Consider the following 18,162-nt stretch of genomic DNA (forward strand, 5'->3'; position numbering starts at 1 on the left):
GGGCACACAGACACACATGCGGGGCGAAAACACCTGAATGCCTAAAAATAAATTGATTAAAAAAGACCGTCTGAAACTATGTAGTAACCTCTAACTATACAAAGTAAAACTGCTTGAAGAAATGGGAAACGGGGACCACAGTGATACCTATATTTCAGCACGGCTGTCTCAACTGTTAAGGGATAAAAGGGAGTAGAAGATTTGAAGCGTGGCCAACTGAAGGCATATAGACGTCTTTCTGTCAAATCATATTCTTCTAAGCAAACACAGAAAATGTACAAGTGGATAGTGTGTTAGCCAACAGGGCAAACATCAGACACTTGGTACCAAATTCTGTTTCAGCGCCATTAGCTGTCAAAAACAATCAAGGGACATCTTAAACACTAGCTTCTTAGGCTCCTGTGGCAGATCCTAGGTTAAGCCCTGGAAAAGTGAAAACAGCTGATTAGCACTTAGGGTCTAGCACATGCCAGGACAGGCAGGTCATTAAAACAGGAGTCTGTGTGGCTGAATGCTTTCTCTTAGAGCAGCAGTTCTCAACACGTGGGCCAAGACCCACAGGTGTCTCCTATCAGATATCCTGCATATCAGAAATTCACATTATGATTCATAACCGTAGCTAAATTACAGTTATGAAATGACTGTAGCAATGAAATACTTTTATGGTTGTGGGGGGAAGAGGTCACGGCATGGGGGAACTTCATTAAAGTGTTGCAGCATTAGGAAAGTTGAAAACCGCTGCTCTAAAGTCAGGTTAGATTTGAAACCCGCCTTGACAATGACAAGTTGTCCAATGTTGGAAAAGTTTCTTAATCTCTCTAAAAGCAAGTTTATTGATAGATAAATGATGGTAATAGTGTTACCTTCCCAAGGGGGTCAATATGGCCGCTTAGATAGCATGGCGCTTGGCGTAGCACAACTGCTCAATAAATGCTAGTCATTATTATTACGGCTGCACAACTGGCTGCAGTCCACATCCGCACCCACGGTTGTATGTAGTTCTTGTAAAACCCTGAGCAACATTAATCACGTGTTCTGTGCAGACGTCTCGGAGAAGCCGCGTGACTCGCTTAAGGTTACAGAGACTGGGTGGGGAAGCTGGGATCCTTACCCTTTGGCGAACCCTTTGGTTCCTCCTCTTACAGCCACCTCTCTACTCTCAAACAGTGAAGCATGAAGGACTTTGGCAGAAACAGAATTGAAGACTTGTTTACAGGGGTTAGAAAGGGAGAAATTTGGGCCCGGGGCTCTGGAAGGTTGCAAGATGTCAGTGGAGGTAGGCCTTGGCCAGACTGCTGACTTCAAGTCCTGGTACCCGAAGGATGTGGTGGGAAAAGAAAGGCAGAGAAGGTGGGGATTTGGCTTCTAACCCTATTGGGCACTCACTGTCTGTGAGCTGTTAGAAGGTTCTTTCTGTCTTTACAGGACTGTGTCCTTAGGGACTGGTGCAGGGGGATGGGAGGAGGGGAGTAGGGGTCACTTACAACCCCAGAATGGAGCAGGCAGGCTGGCCTGCTGCAGGGTGGGGGTGGGGGATGGTCAGTCACTCCGCGTGAGTGGCTTTGCGGTGACAAGGACTAGCTGGAATATATAGCTTAGAATATATAAGTCTGTTTGGGATCCTCAGCTGGGCTGGGGGAAGGTGGGGACTACTGGGGTAAGGAGTCTCTTGGCAGAAATGACCTTAATGTCAGGAGGTCCTGGTGTGTAGCCGGCGGGCCCAGCTGTCCGGAGCTCTATCCGCTAGAAGGCGCTGTGTCTTCAGAAGATAGGGTTGAGTGTCAGCACCCATGGAGTCTTCAGGGTCTGTGACTCCAGTTTGAGGGCACCCACCACTGTCCTATGGGCACTGTGAGCACCGGGCTCACATGTGGTGCGTGCGTGCGTGCGTGTGTGTGTGTGTGTGTGTGTGTGTGTGTGTGTGTATAGGCAAAACATTCATAGCATATAAAATAAAAAAGGAGCCTAAAATTACTATAACAAAACGTCTAGGATAAACAAAGAAATTGTATAAAGACAGTTGTTAGATAGCATTATAGAATGTATTACCGATCCTTCAGATCTAGTGTCTGTCTGATAACTATTGTAATGTTGGTTTTGCCTGCCTGCATGTCTGTGATCACTTGTGTGCCTGGTGCCTGTGGAGGCCAGAAGAGGGCAGTGGATCTCCTGGAACCCGAGTTACAGAGGCTTTGAGCCTCCAGGTGGGTGAACCAGACCCTCTGCAAGAACAGCCCCCGAGCGGTCACTCCAGCCCTTGTTTAGTTTAATGAGGTGGAGACGCTGTAACAGCTGCCAGCAGATTTGAGGATACCCAGGCTTTCACCACTTGCACATTCTACCGTGGACGCAATGGTAACTCCCTAGTAGAGACTGACGAAGGCAAAGGTGCCCTTTATCCCCAGATTCACAAATCCCATTTGTGATCTGACCTTGCAGAGGGTCACACCCTCTTGGTTAACAAGGACCTCTGACTCACAGGCAGAAGGGTCTTCCCGCTGAAGGAAGTAGCTGGAACTGAACTTAGGGAAAACTGTCCATTTTTACAAACCCAGGAATTAACAGGTTTTCTCTGCCCAAATCATGCCGTGGCTAGAAGCTGCCCTGCTTGTGTCATTTCCAGTACACGACACCTGGGACATGAACGTCCCTCAGAGAAGCCTCCCAGAGGCGGCTCGAGACCCAGGCCAGGCCCCAGGGCTTAGGCACGGGCTTGGCAACCTTTGGTAGCTTTTGCTTTTGCAGTGATTCTTTATCTCCTTTGTGTTTATAGAAAGGTGTGTCTTTCATCTACTGTCTCCTCATGAACACAGAACCAGAGAGCAGCCTGTGGGATTCAGCACAGCATTAGCTAAGCTGGCCAGGCAAAACGCTAACGTGCTCACCGAGACTTTGAGATTTCCCTCTTATGGATGTGGTGTGGCTCTCTCCCATTTAAGGCGTGTGTGAACCAGCCAAGGACTTGGAGCCCATGAGAAGGGTGAGCATACAACCATCTGGCATAAGTAGTCTCTCCCCGTCTCTCTGTCTCTGTCTGTCTGTCTTTGTCTGTCTGTCTTTGTCTGTCTCTGTCTTTGTCTCTCTGTTTCTCTCTCTGTCTCTGTTTCTGTCTCTCTCTGTGTCTGTTTCTCTCTCTCTCTCTCTCTCTCTCTCTCTCTCTCTCTCTCTCTCTCTCTGTGTGTGTGTGTTTTTGTTGAGGCAGGGTTTCTCTGTGTAGCCCTGGCTGTCCTGGAACACACTCTATAGACCATCCTGGCCTCCAACTCAGCGATCCACCTGCCGCCGTCTCCTGAGTGCTGGGATTAAAGGCATGTGCCACCAGCTTCTGGGGTGTAGGGGTGGGGGACAGAGAACACTTATTTTTCCCTTTGAGGAGCCAGTTTCTCACTGGCCTAACTGAAAGCTTGCCTTTGTGTGAGCAGTTCTGCCAAGCATCCCATCTCTCCTCCCAGAGCCCAGGTTCCCAGCAGGCCTCTTTACCTCAGGACAGAAGTTCTTCCTTGCTCTCAAGCTGGGGGCTCACGCTGATTATGTTCTTGGTTCCCAAAATGAGTCTTTTGCTGTTGTTAAAAACCTATCTCCCCACTTCCGTCACAGCTCAACCTTTCACAGTTGATCTTTGAAAAACCGCAGAATGGGTTTTTAGCAGCCGGGGGTCTTCCTGTCTTTCTTCCCCACACCACTGTAGTTTTTACTCTGTCTGGTCACTCCATCACACCCCCTGACCTCTCTCTCTCACTTTTGAAATGCACTAAGGTTCAGAGAAGGCTGAGAAAATTGACTCCTTAAAATAGATTTCTTTACCTTCAGAAATAAAGGCACCAGGAGGAGGATGTTGGTATAGAACGAATGACCAGAAGACTCGCTCTCGGGGTTGAAGATGCTGTATCTTTTCCTGTGAATACCTTTTGATTTGGAGTAGGGTTCTGTTAATTCATCCCAAAGGATTTTATTTTTTATTTTCAAGATGCCAGTCTGACACTTCGGTGGGCAAGGAATGGCTATTTGAGGGCGCTAAAGATAGACCAGACCTGCGGCCCTAGGATTGGAGGAAGATTCAAGGCCAGTCTAGGCCAGAGACCCTGCCTTAAAACAACAATAATGACAACAACGAGACATCGTAGTAGGCCTGGTGTCCTCGCTCACCTGAAGTCTCGCAGCCACCACGGAGCTTGTCTCTGAGAGCTGGGTGTGATCTTTACCCAGAGGATGTGCTGCTCCGATTCCAGCCCATCTGCAGCCTTCTGTTCTTTTGTGGATTCTGGGCTCCCTGTTGCTACAGGGAGAGACAGCCACCCTACAGAAGACCCAGTCTGTGAGTCAGTAAACACTCCCTGACATCATGCTGACACACCCACCCACCTGTATAATGGGTACACTTCAACTACAGTGACCTCCCCCACGCTTCCTGGGAATTACACATTACTTCTCTGGAATTTCCTTCTCCTGTAGCCTGACCACAGGCTCATGCTATGGAATCTTACTGCTTTGAGGCCCAGAGAGAAAGATACACGGTCTCTCAGGCCTGAGCTTCCATTAGAGACCGGCCATGCTGTCTGTCTGTCAGTGATGCTAAGGACTTGACTCTGCTCACAACCCAGGCTATGCTGGTCTCCGCTGGCCTGTTTGTATGTCTAAGGCATTCATTAAAAACTCATCTAATAAACTTCTTAACCAAAAGGACAATCTGCCTCATTGTTCCCCTGGAAACACACATGAGGCCTTTTATATAGCCAGTGCAGCCTCAAACCTTTGGATGGGCAAATCGGTTGTTTCTCTTCTATGTTTCCAGCAGCTGCTACTATAATTGGCTTGCAGAAATGAGAAACTGTCTCTTTGGTTGATTATCAGACTATTGGAAGAATGGAGTCAAAAAAAGTAGAGGTTTCCCCAAGAATCTTAATGCTGGGAGAAGGAAAAGGCCCCAGCCCAAGGTGGGAATTTGTCCCCCAGAAAGATTCTCTAAAACCCTGTGAGACCACTTGATGTGGTGACACCAAAGCCCAGAAAGATGTGTCATCAGACAGAACCACCCCCTGATGGGGAAGGCTCAGCTCTGCTCAGCTTTGGTTCTATTTATATTTTTTTCTCCATCTTTATTAAATTGGGTATTTCTTATTTACATTTCAATTGTTATTCCCTTTCCCGGTTTCCAGGCCAACATCCCCCTAACCCCTTCCCCTCCCCTTCTATAAGGGTGTTCCCCTCCCCATTCTTCCCCCATTACCGCCCTCCCCCCAACAATCACGTTCACTGGGGCTTCAGTCTTAGCAGGACCAAGGGCTTCCCCTTCCTCTGGTGCTCTTACTAGGCTATTCATTGCTACCTATGAGGTCAGAGTCCAGGGTCAGTCCATGTATATAGTCTTTGGGTAGTGGCTTAGTCCCTGGAAGCTCTGGTTGCTTGGCATTGTTGTTCATATGGGATCTCAAGCTCCTTCAAGCTCTTTCAGTCCTTTCTCTGATTCCTGCAACGGGGGTCCCGTTCTCAGTTCAGTGGTTTGCTGCTGGCATTCAACTATGTATTTGCCATATTCTGGCTGTGTTTCTCAGGAGAGATCTACATCCGGCTCCTGTCAGCCTGCACTTCTTTGCTTCATCCATCTTATCTAGTTTGGTGGCTGTATATATATTTATATTTTTATATTTGTGTGTGTATATATATGTATATATATGTTGTTGTTGTTGTTGTTGTTGTTGTTGTTGTTGTTGTTGTGATGGTGGTGGTGGTGGTGGTGCTTGTCTGGGGCCCACTGCAGTCCAGAAGAAAGCATGGAATTCCCTCGAGCTGCAGCTGTCGTCGGGTGTAAGGTGTCGGGCGTACTGGAAACCAAACCTGCATATTCTATAAGAAGGCGACTGCTTTTTAACCATGAAGCTCCAGCCTCCGAGCCCTTGATTTAAACTTAACTCTCACTTCAGGCCCCCAAAGGTGGACTTGAAGGGGTTACTGGATCTCTTTGTCCCTCTTCCCAATGTGGCCACATTGAATAAAACTTTATTTTCTGAGTTTTACTACTAATTTGGCTGTTTCTTAAGTTTTTTTGCTTTTAAGGATTTATTTATTTATTTCACGTACACTGTCCCTGCCTTTAGATACACCAGAAGAGGGCATTGGATCCCATTAACAGATGGTTGTGAGCCACCATGTGGTTGCTGGGAATTGAACTCAGATCCTCTGGAAGAGCAATCAGTGTTCTTAAACACTGAGCCATCTCTCCAGCCCCTAATCTGGCTGTTTTAACTGGCTTCCTGGGGATGCAGCTGTGACCCTAAGTTTGGTAACACTGTTGTTAGGATACTTGCAAACAGTTTCCTCTTCCTCCTCCTCCTCCTCCTCCTCCTCCTCCTCCTCCTCCTCCTCTTCCTCCTCCTCCTCCTCCTCCTCCTCTTCCTTTCCCTCCTCCTCTTCCTCTCCCTCTTTTTCCTCTCCCTCCTCCTCCTCAATGCCCCCCTCCACTTTTTAAAGACAGGATCTCACTGTGTAGCCTTGGCTGGCCTTGAACTCACAGAGATCTGCCTGCCTCACCCTCTGGGATTGAAGGTGTGTACCACCACTATGGCTCCTTATCTTGTACCCAGTCCCTCTAGCAGTGCAGACTCACTACCCCAAAAACTACTCATCTGATGTTCTTTTAATTAAAACTTTTCTTCATTCAATCTTTTTTTTTTCTTCTTTTTTCTTTTTTTCGGAGCAGGGGACCGAACCCAGGGCCTTGCGCTTGCTAGGCGAGCGCTCTACCACTGAGCTAAATCCCCAGCCCCGCTCATTCAACCTTTTTTGATCACATTTTTTCCTGTCACTCTCAGATTCTCCCCACCTCGAGATCTGCTAGTTTTTTTTATCTCTTTCAGAAAAACAATCAAAACAAGAGCGAGAAAACAAAGTGAATGGGAAACAACCCCCCCCACAAAATGAAAATTAAACAAGCAAAAGTCCAATAAGACATCTTTAAAAACAGCAAAGAAGTCAACCAAGACACCACTGACTTTGATTTGTGTTGGCCTGAAAAGCTCTCAGGGAGAACTTTCCCTCGGGATGGAGACCCTCTAACTCCAAAGACCAGACCGAGACACCACAGGATGCAATCAGCAAGAGGATTTGGTTTATTGTCGGGATACACAGGCACAGGCACCTGCGGGTGCTTCAGTCACTCGGGGGACTGGCGCGCCCCACGGAACCAAGGATGGGCTTTTTATAGGATTTTGGGGAGCAGAAGCAAGCATACAGAAGCGGATGCATGGTTACAGGGATATAATTGGTGGATTCTAATATGGCAAGGGTTTAGCCCGGGGGCAAGTTTCCTAGCTACCTTCCTGAAACATAACGGCTGACTCGGCCCCCCAAGGGTTCAGCCCGGGGGCAAGTTTCTTAGCTACCTTCTTGGAACATAACGACTGACTCGGCCCCCCACCAGGGTGTGGGACCTCTCCCGGGGCTTTTCTCATTGTCAGGTGCTCAACCGCAGTCGTCCTGTTGCCAGGCCTTCAACCAAACACATCTTGCTTGGCAGCCGCTGTGTACTCAGTGTTCTAACCTTTCTCTGAACCAGTCATCTTAAGTACAGCCTTGTAAAATGGCGTTACTGCTGCTAAGCTGGGGTCTTTCAGGCCAACTTCTCCTGGGCATGGGGCCAGCCCTGAAGATGGTTGATGTACCCAGTGAGACTCCATTAGAGAAAACTGATTTTCCCTTTGCTGGTGGGTATCAATTGCAGATAGCTCTTGTTAAGGGTGGGACCTGTGTCCACTTCCCCTTCCAGTGCTGGGACCTTCTCTTGCTTGAATCTATGTAGGTCTTGTGTGTGCTGCCGTAGTCTTACTGTGTCTGGAACACACTGTTTCCTTGGTGTCAGCTCTGCCTCTTACAACCTGTCTGCCTCCTCTTCTGCATAGATCCCCAAGTCCTGAGGGGAGGGTGTGATGAGGGCATCCCTTTTAGAACTGAATGCTGCAAAGTCTGTCACTCTCTGCACATTGTCTAGCTGTGGGTCTCTGTCTTAAGGCCCGTCTATAGCAGAAAGCAGCTTCTGTGATATGAGGTACGGACCTGTGGGACCAGCAGTATGCCCGTAGGAGTGATTGTATTGCTAAATTCCTTTAATAGAGTGGGAGTAGGAATAGGTCCTCTCTGAGGCCTGTGACCTATCTAGTCTCAGGATACAGGCCACTGTAGCAGTGTGGGTTATGAGTCCCTTCTCGTGGCACGGTTCCTAAGGCCAACTTTTAAGAAGGGGTTGGTTACTCCCGTGGCATTTGTGCCGCTATTGCACCGGCACACCCTGCCGGCAGGTTCATAGCTGGATGGTGGTGCTAATTACCTTTTCCCTCCAGTAATGTGCATGGCCCTTTCCAGTACCATGGATGCTGGTCAGCAGGGGTGAAGCTTCTACCTGGACTGCAGCTTGACTTCTCCACTTCAGACTGTGGAGAACAAGTCTTGGCAATAGCCTGAGGTGTTTGGGGTTTCCATGGGGCGCTTCGGCCAACAACTCAACATGTGACTTATTCCTACTGTTGGAGGTTTCCCTCGGTGGCATAAGGTATCCGGTTAGGGCATTCTTCCCTCTATTTATTGGTGACTCTGGTAAGGGTCTTCTCATGTATGTTTATCTTTTAGGACACATGGCTTTTCAAATGGCCTTGGCTGTTAGTTGTCCTTCCCTGTGTCCCACCCTTAGTTCCCGTCCATCTCTCTCCCTATTTAATTCCTTTTCTAGTTTCCCCTGCCTCTCCATAAGTTTTACTCTATCTCCTCTTCCTGGAAAGAGTCTCTCCTCCTCTCTGGCTCATTAATAACCTCGGCTTATTCAGACTGGAGCATGTATTGAAGACTTAAAAGCTAACAACTACACGTAGAGAAAACTTCCAACATTTGTCCTTTTGGACCTGGGTTACCTCAATCAGGATCAGTTCCCAGCTCCACTTATCTTCAGATTTCATTTTTTTCTAGCAGCTGAATAATATTCCATGGTGTAAATGTACTACATTTCCAGTGTGCGTTCATCAGCTGATGTTTGCCATTTCTGGGAACTCTGAGTAGAGAAGCAGTAACTGGGATGGTCAAGTGTGTCTGTATTCACCTGACATCATTACTGAAAAACCCTTCTTCAAGATGCCTTCAGATCTCCCTTGGATTTCTGAACATGGGTCCAAATTCAGCTCATGGGTCATGGGTCATGGTTCATGGGTCATGGGTCATGGGTCAGACTGTCTGGGTTAATGTTCTGCCTCTACCATACTACCATATGATTTGGGGCAGGCCATCCAGGTTTCCTGATTTTTTCTTACCTTTAGAAATGGGGATAGTCATTGATATTTAAGTAATTGAGACAAAGTGTGTGGAAAAGTGAGCCTGGGCCTCCACAGAGTAAATCCTCAGTGGACACTGGCTATCGTGATTAGTTCATTTCTTTGTTTATTTTGGAATCTTTCAAATCCCTGAGGAAAGTTAATTCATCTCAGCCTAGACATTGTAGCACAGCTACAAGTCATCCTAGCACCAGGGCACTAGGGGGAGTCAGGAGGATCTTGAGCTGGAGGCCAGCCTGGGCTCTAAAGTGAAACAAAATCAGAACAAACAAAATAAGAACTTATGTACTCTCCCTAATGTTTTTCCTTTGAAGGTTAAATATCTCTAGTTCTTTAGATTCTTCCTTCCTTCCTTCCTTCCTTCCTTCCTTCCTTCCTTCCCTCTTTTTCAATGCTGGGACTGAACCTTTGGCTTCATGCATGCTAGGGAAGTTACCATGGAGCTGCATGCACACCCAGTGTGTGATCTCAATGTCTCCTTTCCCCTGTGGACAGAGTCCAGCCTACCATGCTCCCTTATTAATTGCAGGAGCTCAGTCTGCCTCCTGTGTTCTTTGGTCACTGCTCCCAGGGATCCCAGAGTTGATCTCTGCACTTGCCTGGGCCACAGCCGACCTGCAGACAGTGAAGGCGCTAGGACCTGTGCAGCCTGCGTGTGCAGAGTTAGTGTTGCTGTTGGGCCTTGCTTGCCCTTGCAGCTGCCTTGCCTGACTCCGTGAGAGCTCGGCATGTTTGTGAGGACTTAGCCTGATCTGAGATCCCACTGATTTGTGCTGAGCAGTCCTGGTAAATGACAAAGCATGTGGGTCAGACGGGACAGATGGGTAGAAGTTTCACTTCCTGGCTCCAGGGGACTGTTAGGAGACTGACTTTTTCCCCAGAGAAGGGTGACCTGCCATCCAGGCACAGCCAACAGCTTTCTGGAAGGAACCTAGTCCTGGGGCCAGAGGGCACTTGCATCAAAGCAGTGTGGGTGTTTCATTCTCTCCCAACACCCTGTCTCTGTTGACCTTCAACCCAGAATTCTTGGTCCTATAAGCCAAGGAAGGAGCCAGGATCATGTTAATTGTGGAGGATGGCACCCTCAGGGGTGTGGGTAGCAGGCTGACCGAGCAGGTCTTGAGAAGAACGTCTCAGCTTCAGTTCTGATGTCCACTCTGTACTAAGTAGTTCACTAAGAATTTTGACTTCTACTTCTGTCCTTTTAAGCTAGAAGGCAGAGCATCTGCCCAGTTCTGTGGTGACCTGAATAGTCTGTGCTTTCCTCCTGGGCCATCGGATCCTGGCCCAGTAGGCCTCCCTCTGAAGAGAGAGCAGGCACGACTGCTGGCTCAGCAGCTCAGTCACCCTGAGCTCTACTCAGTCAAGGTCACCTGAGTTTCTCCATTCAGCCTGGTGCACAAATGATCCCATCCAAAGCTCGGCCCAACCAGTGGACTCTGCAGCCCTCACTGTTACAAAGGCAGGTTTTGGAAGGAGGATAGAGATGTGACTTTCTCCAGGGCAGTGCTACACTTATATCAGGGGAAGAGTAGGTAAGATCATCGGCCCAGGCTGCTTGTTGCCTCAGGAGCCTCCTCTAGCCTGCCCTGTGGCCCCTCAGGCTTCTTCCAAACTCTGTCCTTGGGTCTACCTATCCCCCACCTTCTCACAAACCCAGAGTCCCAAACCTTCTTGATGCAGAATGCCTGAATTCAGGATTTACTATTTTGCTCTCTAGGGCATTTCCAGTGTGAAAGGAAGTTAGTATTCAAGGAAGAGTATAATTTTCATTTTTTAAAACTTATTGGCATTTCAGTTCATAGGACTCAGCAGCGGCAGCTCGATCCACTCGCAAACACTTCATGGCTATATCAACAGTCCAGCTTGGTAGAGTCAGGATAGCAAACGATTCAGCAGTGGTGTCACTCCCCAGTAGACACACCTAGGTCTCAGCCTTGGCACGAGTCAGCAGGAGGGAACCAGGGCCAACAGGCATGCCAGTTCTCTGCCGTGCCTCTCTCAGCGAAGTGAAGATTAGTGAGGACTCGAGACCAGCAAGTATACAGCTCGATCTATAAGTAAGCTCAGCCTTCGTCACTAGCCGTCGAGTTCTTTTTATACTCCCTCCAAACATCACGTGTCCTCCACGTGCCTCGTCTCAGCACAAGCATCTGTCTCAGCTGACACCACTCTGTCAATCAGCCGGAGTCCGAGGAAGTGGCAGGAAACGGTAGCACAGTACTGGAAGGTTTTCGGTGCGCTTCTTTGTGTGGGGTCCTTACAAATGCAGCTTAACTACACAGTGCAAGGTGGACCAATGTGTGTCTGTTAGTGAAGAATCCTTTATCAGGTGTCCTTTCATGTGCTTGTGTTAGCAGAACATCCTTTCACCTGTGCCTGCTTTAGCTAAACGTTCCTTCATGAGTCTTAGTCTTTCACTTGTGTCTGTTTCAAGAAAACACTCCTTCTTCACGTGTTGCCCCCATAAAACACCATCTAACACAACTGACTCTCCAAAGAACCCTTACGCTTCCTTTTCACAAGGGTGCACTGTAGGGGTGAGGGGCAGAACCCCCTGAGCTGGTGCAGAGGCCTCGTGCCACCCGCCTCAGCAGGAACAGGCTCAGAACAAAGTGCCTCCTCTCAGGGCCTGATGGAACCCAGTATATTAAAATTATTTTTTATTTATTATGTTTTATTTTGTGATGTTGGAGATTCAACATAGAGCCTCCTGCCTGCTGCACAACTGTTGGCTGTTCCGCCGACTGTACTCCCAGGACTTTGTTGACTGATTAGAAACAAGGTCTCCCTTTAGTGAAGGGGAGATTGTAAGGTCTGCTCCCTGTAGGACAGCAGTCAGCATGGACTTCTACAACTTTTCCTCAAGCCTCTGAATAAAGTGTTTCAACACCACCACCAACAACAACAATGACAACAACAAAAAACAAAAAACAAGGTTTCCCTATGTTGGCCAGGTTTGCCTTAAACTTGCTATGTAACCCAGGCTAAACCGATCTGGAAATCCTGCCTCCAGCTCCTGAGTAGCAGAGGTTACAGGGGTGGGTCATCACAATCTCTGGTGTGTTAGGATTCTAAGCACAAAAATAGAGCAGGCTCAGTTAGTTCTCTGCAATGCCAAGGGTGCTGGGGTCCTTCCTGGAGGCCACACTTTGAAGGAAGGCATCTTTGAAGTCATGGCACAGGTAGACCACTTGTTCCTGTTCTTTCTCGAAGACCCTTTGCCTCTGTGTGGGGTGTGTCCAGTCTCTGTGCACTTTTCTTGCTGTCCTCTTGATGCCCACCCTATTCCTTTAGGACAGTGGTTCTCAACCTTTGTGTCATGATCCCTTTGAGTATCAAATGATCTTTTCACAGGGGTCACATAAGACCATCAGAAAACACAGATAATTTACAATACGCAGCAATGGCAAAATTACAGCTATGAAGTAGCAACGAAAATAATGTTATGGTTGGGGGTCACCACAGCATGAGGAACTGGAGTTAAAGGTCACTGCAGCATTAGGAAGGTTGAGAAGCTTGATGAGCTCTTGGGAAGCTGGCTCTTTAAGATGGAATCCAGGTCACTTTGCATCCCACAGAAAAACAAGCAGAGTCCCTTAAAACCTGCACTCCGAAGTGTGATGGCTACATTCAGACGCCTCGGACATGGCTATACTCTTGCTCTGTACCACAATTTACCTGTGGTGGAAGCGGATTGTGTATTCTCACCTTTCACTTGGAAAACCAAGAGGGAACGTTTAAGTCAGAGTCTTATTGCTGTGAAGAGACACCAAGTTCACAGGGCAACTCTTACAGAAGAAAATACTTAATTGGGCTGACAAAGTTTCAGAGGTTTAGTGCATTATTGTCAGGATGGGCAAACTTGGCAGTGTGCAAGCAGACATGGTGCTGGGGAAGGAGCTGGGAGTTCTACATCTGGATCCACAGGTAGCAGAAAGACACTGTGTCACACTAGCCAGACTTGAGCTTTAAGACCTCAAAGCCTACCCCCATAGTGACACTCTTTCTTCAACAAGGCCACTTCCTAATAATGCCACTCCCTACGGACCAAACATTCACACACACGAGTCTAGGGACGTAAATTATATTTAAACCACCACAGGGAATGACTGGCTATACATATTTTTCATAGGACTGGAGAGATGGCTCAGCAATTAAGAGCACTGGCTACTCTTCTAGAAGACCAGTGTTTGACTTCCAACACCTGCATGGTGGCTAACAACTGTCTATACTCCAGTCCCGAGGGATCCAGCACCATCTTCTGGCTTTTGAGAGCCCTGCACATATGTGCACAGACATGCAGACTGGCAAAACACCCACTGTATAACATAAAAATAAAGAAAAAACCTTTCATAGCCAACTCATAAATCGTACCAACTTACAGCTCTCCAGGGGTCCTCAGTCCTCCACTGGCCTGAAAACCATTTGCTATAAGAACTAGAAAATTCTGATCATCAACCACACGGGGCCTCAGTGTATACTACTGCAGAGAGGAGTGGCATTGTCCCATGAGCATTGTCCCACAAGCCACCCATCTGCTTGCACGACTGTAAAACACTTATCTCGGTCCTGCATCTGGACCCTGGGCTAATAAATTCCTCCAAACGTGTGCAGCCCATATGGGCGGCTTCTCTAGATGTTGGCGGAGGCCAGTACCACAGAGAGGCAAAGGGAAACAGTCATAAAAGTTGAGTCAGGTCAGGGGCAGAGGAGAGCAGGGGCTGAAGTGACAGGGTTGGAGTAAGTTAATGAGCTACTCCAAACGCAAAGTCACGTGGGACAACTAAATGTTGAAGTTGAAATAAAAATCGGGGACTCTCAGGTCCCCTGTGGCCAAGCTGAGTTGTATCATGGAAAGAGCACTGGCTATAGAAGCAAAAGCACCAGCAGCCAGCTGCCATGTCTCGGCCATGAACTTGAGATGTCTTTAGATAAGTCACTTCATCTCTCTGGGTCTTTGTTTCATAGTCAGGAAAAAGCTGGGGCATCAAAACATGAGTAGAAGGAACGGCTTTTTAAAATTGTGGGAGGGACCCGAGTAGGTGTTTCTGCATAGAAGGTAAATGGCTGTGAGCATATGAAAAAGTACTGCTTATCAGCCTCGATCATTAGGGAAATGCAAATGAGTTGCTACTCTCATTAGGACGATGGCTGTTAAAATAACAAACCAAGCAAAGGGTTTATGAAGATGTGTGGGCTACTGGCGATAAAGCAAACTGATGTGGTCGTTATGGAACACAGCATGGGGTTGGTAGGGTGGCTCAGTGGGGAACACGAATGAGTCCTACAGCAGGACCCACAGAGGAAGGAAACTGACTCCCACAAGTTGTCCTCTGACCTCCACACGTGCACTAAGGCACATTTGCGTGCGTACACACACACATATAAATATGTGCAATAAATAATTAAAAGAAAGCAGTATAATGGTTCCTTAAAAACTTAAATATATCATCCACTTCTGGGCACATAACCAAGAAAATGGAAGAGAGGCCAGTGGTGGCTCAGTAGGTAAAGCACGTGTCGCCATGGCTGAAGAGCTGAGCTGGCTGCACTGGACCCACTGACTGAAGGAGAGAGTCGACCCCTAAGAGTTGTCCTCTGTGTGCATGTGCTGGCTTAGATGGAAACCCAGAAGCAAGCTGCCCACTGCTGAATGGTGAGGAAAGTTGGGTCTATGCATACGGTGAGGTATGGTTCAGGCCTTGACACTTCTACAAGGGTGCCATTAAATTATTAAAGGTCAGGGATAGCCTTTTCTGCTTGTAGGAGGAGCCTAGAGCGGCCACAGTTAGAGACAAAGGCAGATGTGGAGCGCTAGGGTGTGGGCAGTGGGAGCCTGTGTTCAGAGGCACAGAGCTTCTGTTGGGAGAACAACACTGTGGAAAAGACTCGTGACCATGGCTGCCCAGCAGTGTGGAAGCACAGAATGCCCCTGAACGGTACACTCAGGTAGCGTTACATTTTGTATTATATTATTTTAAAAAAAAATTTAAAAAGTGAGCTCAAGAAGTCAAAGGACCTTATTACAGCACTCTTCCTCTTTGCCATGCACTTGCTACTGGGTTGCCAACTTAGGTCCTTTCCACACTAAACAGAGCAACTCAGTGTCCTGACGGAGCCCCAGCCTGGCTGCAGGAAGCCTGGGGAGTATCTCCTGGACTCCAGTTTTTAAAGCTTATTGGCTGTGGCTAGAGAGGAGTCTTGCGGGGAGCAGTCCAGAACACCCAGGGTTACACAGAGAAACCATATCTTGGAAAACCCAAAATTAAAACAAAAATGAGTTATCAACAACTGCAGCAAACCCCTCCAGGAACAGGCACTGCTCTTGCAGAGAACCTGTGTCGGGTGGCTCATGTCTTCCTATAATTCTAGCTCCAGGGGACCCAACACTTTCTTCTGGACTCTGAAGCACCTTCACTCATAAACACACACCTACACACACACACACACACACACACACACACACACACACACACACACACACACACACAGGTGTGTGCCTATGGGGCATGCTCATGGAGGTCAGAGGGCACAGATCGTTCTCTACTCCCACCTTTTTCTTTTTCTGGGTTTCAGGGATTGAACTCAGGTCATCAGGCTTGAGTTTCTCCCTGAGCCTTCTCATTGGCCCTGTCCTTATGCTTTATTTTTAAAATTGGCTTATCCAGGGAAATCTCACTGGAAATACCTGTCTGTCTGCCTGTCTGCCTGTCTGTCTATCGTCTATTGGCGAGAACTGACATCTTTACATTATTCATAGACTTCCAGCTCAGTGATATTTATAGTTTTCTAAGTATGCCAGAATATCAGTGGCTCCAGCTTCTGGAGGGGCTGAGCAGTCAGGGAACTGGCCCCAGGCAAGTTGCTGCAGACCTGAGAGGCTTCCCTTGCTCACCGCAGTGACCTGCGTATTTAAACTATTACCAGTCTGCCTGGCACACAGTGAGGAAAGCACTAGGAAATGGTGGAATTTAGCTTTCTGTTTCTGACCAGTTGCATAGGAAGCCATGTGAGCAGCAGGCACAGTGCCATCCATACTGCCCCGAACTCCCCAAAATCCCAACTCACCACCTTGGACTTCTAGCGAGTTTATTTTATAAATGTTGGTACGCTGTGTACTTAGAAGTTAAGAGCAGCTGAAGTGACCCCAGGGAGATGAGAATGGAGACCCCAAGGTTACAGTCAGTGCGAGGTGGATAAACCAGCTGTACTGGCAGGATTAATTAGTGTTTCATTCACAGTTCCTTGAAACATTAATACATGGTAGCTTTATATTCTAGGCATTTGAGACAAGGTGACAAAAATATAAATCTTAGGAGCTGAAGAGATGGCTAAGTAGGTAAGAACATCGACTGATCTCCTAGAGGACCCAGGTTCGATTCCCAGCATCCACATGATGGCTCACAACTGTCTGTGACTACAGTTCCAGGAGATCTGGTGCCTTCTTCAGGACTCCCTAGGCACCGTGTATGCATGTGGTGCACAGACATACACACAGGCAAAACACCCATGCACATAAAAAAAAAACCCAAACAAAATCTAAAAGAAAATACAAACCTTTGTTCTTGAGGACTTAGTGTGCTGTAGGAGAGACAAAGGAATCAACTAACATGTGAATGCGTCTGAACATGATGTGTTTATGGACAAAATGGAGCAAGGATGAAGGGATCGAGAAGGCAGTGAGAAAATGGCCATCTCAGCCCAGATTCTGGGAAGAAAAAAGACATTTCTCTGGTAAATTCCTAGTCACAGACTGGCCTTGGATGACGAGTAGGGAGTAGAGGTGCTGGGGCTGGGGGCATAGCTGCCATGGATTCTCACCTTAATGGAAACACCAAGACAGGTAATTACCACAGACTGTATGTTGGTAAGCATGTCTTTACCTTTCCAGGGTGTAGACAGGCGCTGCCTGACTAAATAAAGCCCCAAACTTGAACAAACAAACTAACCAATGAAAGAAACCATTAATAACATATTTAGGATCCAGGGTTGAATCTTTCTGATGCCAAAGCCAGGACTGGACTGTGACAGGCATAAGGGCATTAGCCTAACACAATAAGGCCTTCGGTTTCATGGCCAGCACTTTTGGAAACAAAACCACCCGATATCCCGTGCTATAGCCTGTAGTCGCAGGTCTTTATCTGCAGGACTGTGCAGACAAACCACAACTTGCATTGCTCTCCCTCAAGGGCAGCCTTTGGGGTGTGCGCATATGTGCGCTCACCTTAAAACCCAGCAAATTTAGGATCATCCCATCTTGGACTTGGAAGTGACCCAGAAAATCCCAACTCTGTCTCCCTAACAATGGAGAACAGCTCATCATTGGCCCCTGTTCACATACTCCTGGCAAAGGTGAACAGGGACACAGGAAGCCATTCCTGGCAGCAGGAGGCCTAACCACAGCTGTCAATGACTCTTCTAAGACAGGAGTGGAGTCGGCAGCTGGCTCTCCTGCCCTCCTGGTCAATAATCCTGGGGAGGATTATTAAACATGATCTCAGCTTTCTTATTTGGAAGATGAATATCATGTCCCATGAAAAGGATTAGAGAAATAACCCTATTAGGTCTATATAACCCGTAGAGAACTCCCTGCTCCATATTAATCAGACCAGACTTAATTACAGGCATGGTATTAAATGTTTATATTACTATCAAATAAAATGTTATGTTGTGTGTATGAGACACCCCGTGTCCTGTCACGATGCTGTAAGTAATCAGCCCAGGTCAGACAGCTGGAAACTGGAGGAGTCAGGTTTTCAACTCAGGTGTCCGGCCCTAAACCTCGAGCGACCTAGTCTATCCTAATAGCTTTGGAAGGTCCACTGGAGGTCAAGAGAATAAGGCGTAA

The 18,162-nt window shown here is 47.6% G+C and overlaps 1 protein-coding gene and 1 long non-coding RNA gene across 9 annotated transcripts in view; one reads left to right on the forward strand and one right to left on the reverse strand.

Moving 5' to 3' along the window:
• Cd160 (CD160 molecule) overlaps positions 1–18,162 on the reverse strand; it is a 33,983-nt gene that overhangs the window by 15,234 nt on the left and 587 nt on the right. For 2 of the 8 annotated variants that reach the window (XM_087631458.1, XM_087631428.1), the window contains exon 1: positions 3,481–3,553. The exons of 2 other annotated variants lie outside the window; for them this stretch is intronic. The gene's annotated coding sequence lies outside the window, so the exon portion shown is untranslated. 8 annotated transcript variants of the gene reach the window in all.
• Positions 2,441–6,021, forward strand: LOC147996433 (uncharacterized). Its single transcript, XR_015676586.1, has 2 exons — positions 2,441–2,980; positions 3,811–6,021. It is a non-coding gene; the product is annotated as an uncharacterized LOC147996433 (long non-coding RNA).

Source organism: Rattus norvegicus, chromosome 2 (genome assembly GCF_021556685.1).
Source record: "Rattus norvegicus strain SHRSP/BbbUtx chromosome 2, alternate assembly SHRSP_T2T, whole genome shotgun sequence".
Taxonomy (NCBI): domain Eukaryota; kingdom Metazoa; phylum Chordata; class Mammalia; order Rodentia; family Muridae; genus Rattus; species Rattus norvegicus.